Raw genomic sequence first — 9,961 nt, forward strand, 5'->3', positions numbered from 1 at the left:
GGTAGATCTCTTCAAGCATAGAAAGCTACCAAATTCATCAGTCGGCTTTCCTCAGGCATGGAAAGCATTTCAGCGAAAATCCGGTGGATTCCTTCAAGCATAGGAAGATACCAAGCATCATTTGTCACCGATACACTGGTGTCAGATACGTATTCTATCCCTTTACACTTTTATCTGTAGAACTAACATTTTTCTGCAGGTATCGGCGTATACAGAGTGATTTAGGATCGCAGAACGTCTTAAATCATTCTCCGTCCCTATCGACTACTTTGACTATCGTTTTCGAAACTGACGTTTCTACAAACTCAGTCAAAGTGGGGGCTTCTGTAGACACCTAAAAATGTCTACCCAAAACCAAACCCGATGATGAACAACCTTTCACCGTCATTACTGGTCGGGTTTAGTATTTAATCCCGAAAGTGCTTAAAAATCATATTTAATTAGATTCGTATTTCTGAATAGTCCATGGATCAGTCTTGGTGGTTGGTAAAAGCATAGTTTTAATTTCAGCCCAAAACCCTTTTTTATTTTATTGTTTTATTATTTTTGGCCCAAACCCTTTATTTATTTCTTTTTAATTACTTTAGCCCAATTTTAATAAATCAGAAAATGGCCCGAAATTATCAATCGGCATTTAAAAGCTGAATGAAATTAGGGTTAAAAATGAATTTAGACGGAAAAATGACAAAAACTGTCCCGCGCCACGGCAGGAATTCCCGCGTCACGGGATTCTCTCCCGTCTGACGGTAAGGAATCCCGTGTCACGGGAAACCTGATGTGACACGGACACAGTTCGTGTCTTTTCCGTGTAAACCCTAACGCGTTTTCTTCCCCCGTTTGTTTAAAAGTATCCCGTGTCACTCAAAAGTGCACGTGTCATGGGATTCTCTCCCGTCTGACGGTGGAGTTTACCGTGTCACGGTACAAATTGCCGTGTCACGGGAAACTGTTTTAGGGTTTATGTCATTTTAGGGTTCCGTGTGTTCCCTCAGCACATTTTTCTATAAATACCCCCTCATTTCTGATGTACGAGGCATCAATAATTCTCTCATTTCTCTTCTATGCTCTAGCCTAAACACTAGCCCACCTTTCTCTCTTTCAAAATACCTTCCTTAAGCACTCCAAGGAGTCCGTACTTTACACGGGGTTCTATCCTTAAACCACGGCGTGAAAGGTAGAACTGTTTGAGGGTTTGGCCCCAAATCAATTCTAATTTAATTCTATTTTAATTATTATTTAATTAATTTTTCCTTGAAGTTACTAACGCGTTTATTGTTTTTATAGTAGCAAGCAAACAAAATCAAAGTAAGGAATCATGTTCCTTTTATTTCTATTATTTTTCTAACGATTTTATATTGTTGGATTTATTGCTATATTGCTTCCAATATTAATGTTTGTTTATTCTATATTTTTTATCACCATATTGCATGTTTAAAGGGAATTTGTATTTGAAAATCACGACTAATAAGATAATTTGGACAACCGGCTTAGGTTCCTTTTAATCTTACTATTAAATCGAAGTGATCACTAATAATTAGAATTATATGTTGCATTAATTATTGGGCCTTGTTTAAAATATTATATGTAAACTAGTACAAATTTTTACCTAGACTCTACGACAGGAAACACTACCTGCACTCCCCACCCATCCGCGCGTGCCCTGCCCCCGCCCCTTTTCATTTATGAATAATCTGTAAATTTTTATAACATGTTCATTTCTATATTGGTAAATGATCATTTATAAATCATTAGCTGTTCATTTTTATAATAAGAAGTTTTTGTTCAAACTAATACGAAGTACATTTTATGAATTGCATTTTAAGAATTTTTTTATCAATAAAAATGAGAGCGAATTTATTTATTTATATGGATTGCTGCGTTCAAATCATTTTTATTATTAGAAGTATTGCATCATCCAATGTATATTTTTGTTTATTCGTGTTTCAACATATGTTCATTTTTGTATCATTAAATGTTCATTTCAAGAGCTATGTGTAAGTTTTATAGTAAGATGTATGCAAATATATACGTCTTAGAATTGTATTTATATAACAAAAAGAGTTGTTAAAAATAATTTCCAATATAAAATAAATTCAATTTAATTACAATAATAATGCATTTCCATACAGCTATACTATTACATGTAATTGTTTCATAAAAACGAAAGTGAACATTTCCATCATCCAATGTTCATTTATGTTTAATGTATGTTTTCAGTAGTTAACTATAGGTTTATTGTAGTTGTATTTGAATATAAATGTTGTACACGTGAATTTCAATGATTTTTATTCTTTTAAAGACGCTCATACATATTTTAACTAGTGAACAGATTTTAAAATTTGTTATTTTGTCTATTTATGTGTTTATGGGATTATAAGTTGTATATGTGACTTTTAATGATTATCAATGTTTTGTAGTTTCATAAATAATGTTCAGTTATGTAACTATAGATGATCATATATATTTTTACATATGGTAATTTAACTGTAATTGATCAAATAAGTTTAGAAATATTATGTCCTATGAGAGACTTGATACAAGAACTGAATGTTTAGCTTTTGTACAGTTTTCAATTGATAGTGTCAAATATTCTAATATATATAGTTAGTGAATAATAGTTCAAAGTCGACAATTGTAAATGCTTAACCACAAATTCAAGTTGTTATGAATATTTAGTTTTTTGTTTATTAACATATTGTTTTCCTAACATGAACATTATATAAGTCGTCAAAAAATATATGAACTTTATATGTACTTTGGGGAAAAAAAGTTTATTTTCTTTTAAATGTTTGCTTTTGAAGGATGTGATTTGTAATAATACTTTAGGGGAAAAAAAAGTTTATTTCCTTCTTATTAAAATCAAATAGAAATTTTATGTCCCCAAAAATTAAAGTATTGGATATTAAAATATACAACACAATTTCACACATATTATTATACATACTGAATTCTCGATCCAAAATTGAAAAATACAAGCTCGTTTTATTGGTTCATGTTGCGCAAATCCAAGTCTTCTTGATTAATTTCCTAATTTTTATCGTCTTCTTTTTTCTCCTTGCTATTATGTGGTGTAACTAACTCACTATATCCACGATTCGTTATTTAACTAATAGACAAAAACAAATGAATTTTTAGTTAGGATTGAGCAAGAATAAGTAGTAGAACAATTGAAATGATCGATATATATGGAAATGAACATATATGAATAAGTAAATGAACATATAATAGTATAGAAATGATCATCCATTAATATGGAAATGAACAACTATTAATGTATAAATGAACATAATTAGATAATTGAATATTAAAATGACCATCTATTAATATATAAATGAACATGAATTAGTTTAAAAATACCTATGAAAGATATCAATCAATGAACATTCATCAGAATAATTTTCCACTCCAAACTATGAAAAAGAATGAACATTAATACAATGACTATGTAGCTATATATATATATATAAAAAAACATTTGTATTAATCATCTATTAACATGTGCATAATTGTATACTAATATACAAATGAACATCTATCAAAATGAAAAAGAAAATTTATTAAATAAAAAACCCACTACGAACTAGTTTAATTAATGCTTACTTTTCTCAAGATTTTTTTTGTTCTTCTCTAAAACTATTTCCTTCGTACTGCAATAAAAATGAACATTCATCAAACACCTTTGATGTTCTAATAATCGTATGTTAATATGTGAAATTGCGAATGACTATGTATTATTATGTGATTGAACATTTACCAAAATAAAAACGAACATTCATCAAAATAATTCTCCACTTCAAACTATGAAAAAATGAACGTTATTACACGAATGACTATAAATTATTAAATACATATGAATGGAATGAGCATTTGTATTAATTAAATAAGAGTTTTTTGAAAGAAAAAAAAAATGTGAATGATAGTATACTAATGTATAAATGAGCATTTATCAAAATGGAAATGAACATTCATCAAAAGAAAAATTTCACTACTAATTAATTTTATTAATACTTACATTCTTCCAAAATCTTTGTTTTCCTTTTCTAGAACTGTTTTCTTTGTTGTACAAATAAAAAATGAAGAATGTAATGATTTGATTTACTAGTTTTTGAACAAAAGTTACTAAAACTATAGTAATTACTTACATGATGCATTTCCGCAGTTGATGTTTAAATAATTGTTTGAAATACAATCACAACAAAAAAAATTTAGTAAAACCTAGGTTTCATACTCTTTTTTGAACCAAATATAAACAAAACCACTTATTCTTTCGAATTTCAATCTTGTTTTGTAGAATTTTGTAGTGATTGAACAATTTTTATTTATAATTTGTCTCAAATTCGTAGAAATTTTGGGTTTGAAAAAGTAGATCAATGGGTTTAGAGAGAGAAAATGGGTGTAGAGAGAGAAAATGGGTAAGGAGAGAGAAAATGAAATGAAATGATGATTTGAATTTTTTTTTTTTAATCTATACGTGGGTAAAAGTGTGGTTACTATTTAGTTACTACACAATTATAGTTTATGGGGTTGTTGGGTTTGTTTATGTATTGTTTAGGGGTTTTTCAAAAAAATAAAAAAGTATTGTTTAGGGGTGGGGGTGTAGGGATAGATAGCTACACTAGAGTCTAGGAGTATATAATTAGTAAACTAGTGCTACATACTCTTATTAGAGTAACCCATCATTTCATTTAAATAAGCTCAACCCTTTATTTGAACCCTTGTAAGTCAAATGTTTATTCAAGCCCATTTATTTATTAAGCCCAAAGTTCAACCTTACTCTCAACTGTATAAATATCCCCTAAAACCCCTAAAATTTTCCACACAAAGAGGCTCAAAGAAATAGGATTTTACCATGTAAGTTTCCTTTTCTTTTCCTTTTCCTTATCTTTCTTTTCTTTTCTTTCTTTTTCTTTCTTTTCTCCTTTTCTTATTTCCTTTCTTTTTCTTTGTTTATTTTGGGTGTTCATGTGTGAACAACCCTCACGCATGCATTAGCATAGCTTGTGTTGACCTCTATGTTTTGATGATGACCCAAACAAACTTAACTAATGTTTTTATTAAGTTCCTGTGCGTAGATGAATGAAGTTCCCAAGAAGGAACATAGAAGAATATGTGTTGCAGACTTGGCAAAAACAAGCGAAAGAAAATCAAGTAAATATTTATCATGTTCCTTTTGGGAACAAATGTTTATCTAGTTCCCTTTGGGAACAAGTGAGTGTCATGTTCCTTAAGGGAACAAGCTTTGTTCATTATTCATGATCCTGAGTGGGAACTTGGAGCAAAGCAAATTGAAGCTACAGAGTTGGAGCTTCAAGCAAGAGAAGACATGAAGACTAAATTTTTTTTTTTTTTGAGGATTTATGTAAGTGTTGGGAACTTATAGTGATATGGAACTCAGAAGGAACATACTTGGTTTTTAAGAAAAAAAAATACGATCGTATATTTTTAAACTCTCTAAAAATATATTAAAATTATTTTCTGAAAAGCTAAAGATTTTGATGTGATAAAACCTATTCTGGTAAAAAGATTACTTATTTTTGTAAAATGAATTTTAGATATTATTTTACAAAAATATCTTTATTAAAATTTCTTTTTCTCCAAGTTAGTTTTACACGTTTTAATCTTTTCTAGACTTAGTCTTAGGAATATTGTTAAAGATATTCCTATCACTTGGTCATCACGTTCCCATGTTTACCTCAACAATCAGTTATGGATTCATGTCCTATGATCATAGGAACATGACTGTTGTGGGGAGAGTGGGAAGTCGTTTAGAGTTTATGAGTACTCTATAAATAGAGAGTTGTAAACTTTGAACGTCTCACCAGACTTAACTTGAAAAACATTCTTGAAATATCTTTGAATTAAGCTTTCTTTTAGAGTCTGAAATCCTATTGCTTAAGTTTTTCCTACACACTAGATTACAGAGTTGTATTTTGGGTTTTTGGGAAAAGGGTTAAGTGAACTCTTGTTGTAGTTAGGCTTTGAGTTGAGCATAAGAGTGTAAGAGAGAGCTTCAGAGTCGAAGCTTGTGAGTACAGTTGTTTGAGGGAACAACTATGGGAATGATGAGTGACATTTATGGCACTCATTTGGTCCCTTTTTGGATGATTTCTATTTCATTTTATCTCTCTTTTCTTTAGTTCTCCTTAGTTTTATTCTTGTTTTCTTCATTTTATGCTTTTTGTAGTTAGTTTCTCTATTTTATGCATTTTTCTAGTTTACTTGCTATTTTTCCCTTTTACTTGCTTTTTATCCTTTGATTGTAGGTTGTGATTGATTGTCCAAGGATTCCCGAGCTTCCTCTCCATAGTTTTCCATTGATTTTCATGCCTAAAGCTTGTGCAAGAAGTCTCAAGTCAAAGGGAGGTCCAAGGAGCATGCTTCAAGGTCTTGTTTATGCCTTCCTCATGGCTTCTACCCTTCAAGAAATTCAAGGAAGTTCCTGCCTACCTTGTCCTCCATCACCATCATCTAGGATGTGTGCACCGCATGAGCTAGGACAAAGAAGAAGAGAAGGAAGCAGCAGAGTTGTGCGGGGGCACTAGAGGAGTGTGCGGCCGCACATCTGTCATGTGCGGCGGCACACCAGGTGCGTGCAGGCGCACCTGTCTGGGTGTGCTCCCGTGCGCACCATTCTCTCTCCTTCGAGCGCCCACACCGGCGTGGGTCTATTTTTGGACGTCTTTCCCAACTTCCTCTTTAGATTGATAGTTATTTCTTTCCATTTATGGAGAGAGAATTAGATCTTCATTAGAAAGAATTAGATTAGATTAGATTTTAGAAAGAGAAAACACTAGTTCTTAGCATTTTTAGAGAGAGAAAGTGTGGGTTTGATGATTGATGATTGAAGATTGCTTCATTTGATTTGATTTACATCAAGTTTGTAAGGATTCTTTACTCTTTAATGCAATTCAATGTTTGATTTCATTAGTATTGTTGTTTGATTTGGTTAATTGATAGTTTGATTGATTTTGATTTAATTTAATTTGTTGGTTTCAATTTGATTTCAATTCATGAATTTGGGAAAGATGATTAGTTTAGCTTTGAATTTGATGTTCTTCATGGATTGTGAGTAGTTTATTTGCTAGGGTAGTGGTGAAGCATGTATTGATGATGAATTGAGATTAATTTGGGGGAAATTGATTGAGTTGATAATGTGATTAAATTGGTTGATTGATTTTGTGCATGTGTGTGCTTGATTAGGCTTGATCACCCTTGTTATTCACACTAGATTGCATTGTGAGTTCACATTGATACGGACCATTGATTTGTGGCTTACATTTACTCGATTGAGTTTTCTTGTGATGTTTCCTAGCTAGTGTTTGATGTAGTTGGCGCTAATTAGACCTCTAGGAGAATAGCTTGATGTACTCTCTTGGTTGCAATTTCGGTTTTCCCTCACATTGCTTGACTTGATTGGTTAATTCCCCAAGTTGATTGAACTTCATTATTGATGCATGTGGATCCATTCCCCTAGTGCCTTAGCATTCAATTAGTACTAGCCTTTTGCATCGCCTAGCTTAGCTCTAGTTTCTACCATAAACCCCTACTAGATTTCGGAATAGCTTAATTTAGGCATCGTGCATTCGACCTCCATTCCTTTGGGTTCGACCTTGACTTACCACTACACTTTATAGGGGTTAGTTGAGTTACAAATTTTGTTTGATTGGGTGGGGTGGTAGCCCAACGACCTACCGTTCTCTTTCCCATCAAAATGGCGCCGTTGCCGGGGAATGGTGTTTTGAGTGCATGTTGTTGTTGAGTCTATTCCACTTTATTTGCAAAATACAAAAAGATTTTACACTTTAGGCTACACTTGTAGCCGTGCTACTAATATTTTCTTTGAGTTTTGTGTGCTTAGATCCCAAGCTATGGGAGGTAATTCAAGAGTTGCCTTGAAGGAACTTGGAGTGCCCGGTGCATATAGGTATGAGAGCGGCATAGCTCCACCTACAACACCGACAAACGATTTTGAAATTAGGCCGGCAATGATCACCCTAATTGAGAGGAGACAATATAGTGGGGCAAAGAACGAGAGCCCATTGAACCATCTTAAGGAGTTTGAAAAATATTGCAACACGATCAAGGTTAATGGAGTGTCTCAAGAATTCATCCGCCTTAAGTTGTTCCCTTTCTCTCTCATAGGAAGATCTTTGGAATGGCTAGATAAGGAAGTGAAGCCCAATTCTTTGAGAACTTGGGATGATGTCACCAAAGCCTTCTTGTTCCGTTTCTATCCTCAAAAGAAAACGGCGGAGGCAAGAGCTTTGATTCAAGGGTTCAAGCAAAAACCAAATGAAAGTCTCTATGAAGCATGGGAAAGATTTAAAGATTATCAAAGGGAGTGTCCACACCATGGGATTCCTACCTATCAAATCATACATATCTTTTATGGTGGGTTGAGTTCTCATGGGAGAGCAAGTTTGGATGCCGGAGCCGGAGGCCCAATCATGAACAAAATGGAAGAAGAAGTGGTTGATGCAATTGATGAAGTGGTTCGTCATTATATGAATTGGCAAGAAGTGGAGAGAGAACCAACAAGCAAGGGTTACTTGATCGAACAACTTAGTGCCATCAATGATTTGACTACTTTGATTGCGGATTTGGGAAAAGAAGTTATGTCTCTCAAAGAAAAGCTTGAGAAGCCCCCTTCCCAAGCTCCAATTCTTCCCTCCCAAATTAAGAGGAGAGGTACATCTTCTCACTCTAACTCCAATCTTTCTTCTTGTTGCATGATTGTGGAATGTTTGCCATGTGAATTGTGTGGAATGAATGATCATAATGCTTCTATGTGCCCAAATGTTCCTTGTAGTGAATGTGATGGAAGTGAAATGGAACATGTGAATTATGTCAATAATCATGCTTGTGAACCTAGAATTGATGTTTAAAGGAATGTTGGAAATAGGAATTATCATATGAATCATGATGATTATAACCAAAATGGAGGTTGTAGAAATCATGGATACCAAGGGATTCATGGTAACTATAACCATCATGGTTGTAATGGTCATGGTCATGGCCATAGACATGGGGATCATATTCAAGGTTATGATAACCATGGTCAACAAAGGAGCCAAAATAAAACTAGGGGTAATTGGAATAATCAAACTAGGGGATATTTTCAAGCAAGTTTTCAAGATGGTTCCCCAATTGATTTAGTTCCAAATGCTCAAAGTTCAAATGATAATTCCCATGATCAATCATTTTCTTCTAGGGAAATTTTGGAAAGTGTCATTGAGAAACAAGCCAAAACTTTGGAAATGTGTATGGTTTTGAATGAAGAGAAGTTTAATTACATGTTGGCTTATAATAAGGATTTGAGTGAAAAACTTTCTCAATTGACTAGTGTGTTCAAGGAATATGCAAACTCTTCTTCTTTGACTCCACCTAGCCTAGATTCTAGGAACCCTATGGATGCCATTGTTACTAGAAGTGGTAAGGTCCTTGAGGGAGGTGTGCCTAAGAAGAGTGTTGCTAGTGAGAGCACTAGTAAGAATTCCATTGAAGTTGAAGGTGGTGAATGTCCTTTGAGTGAAAATGTTGATGAGGAACAAGTTGAGAAGGTGATAGAGAAAGAGAAAGAGGTTTGCAAACCAAGGCTTCCCTATCCCCAAAGATATAATAGATATAAGTTGGATGAGCAATTTGGGAAATTTGTAGAGATGCTTAAGCAACTTCATCTAACTCTTCCTTTCACCGATGTTGTTGAACAAATGTCAAACTATGCTAAGTTCCTTAAGGATATTTTGAGTGGAAAAAGGACTTGTGATATGGTGGAGACCATTAGCCTTACCGAGCATTGTAGTGCAATCATCATGAACAAGATGCCTCCTAAGTTGAAGGATCCCGGAAATTTTTCCATCCCTTGTGCCATCAACAAGACCCAAATTGATAATGCCTTATGTGACTTAGGAGCTAGTGTTAGCCTTATGCCATATTCGGTTTATCAAAGATTAGGTCTAGG

At 33.5% G+C, this 9,961-nt stretch overlaps 1 non-coding gene across 1 annotated transcript; it reads right to left on the reverse strand.

The window, feature by feature from the left end:
* Positions 1-8,253: 8,253 nt before the first annotated feature.
* LOC145612930 (small nucleolar RNA R71) lies at positions 8,254-8,359 on the reverse strand. Its single transcript, XR_014106834.1, has one exon. It is a non-coding gene; the product is annotated as a small nucleolar RNA R71 (small nucleolar RNA).
* Positions 8,360-9,961: the final 1,602 nt, after the last annotated feature.

This window comes from Chenopodium album, chromosome 24 (assembly GCF_948465745.1).
Source record: "Chenopodium album chromosome 24, dcCheAlbu1.1, whole genome shotgun sequence".
In the NCBI taxonomy this organism is placed as follows: domain Eukaryota; kingdom Viridiplantae; phylum Streptophyta; class Magnoliopsida; order Caryophyllales; family Amaranthaceae; genus Chenopodium; species Chenopodium album.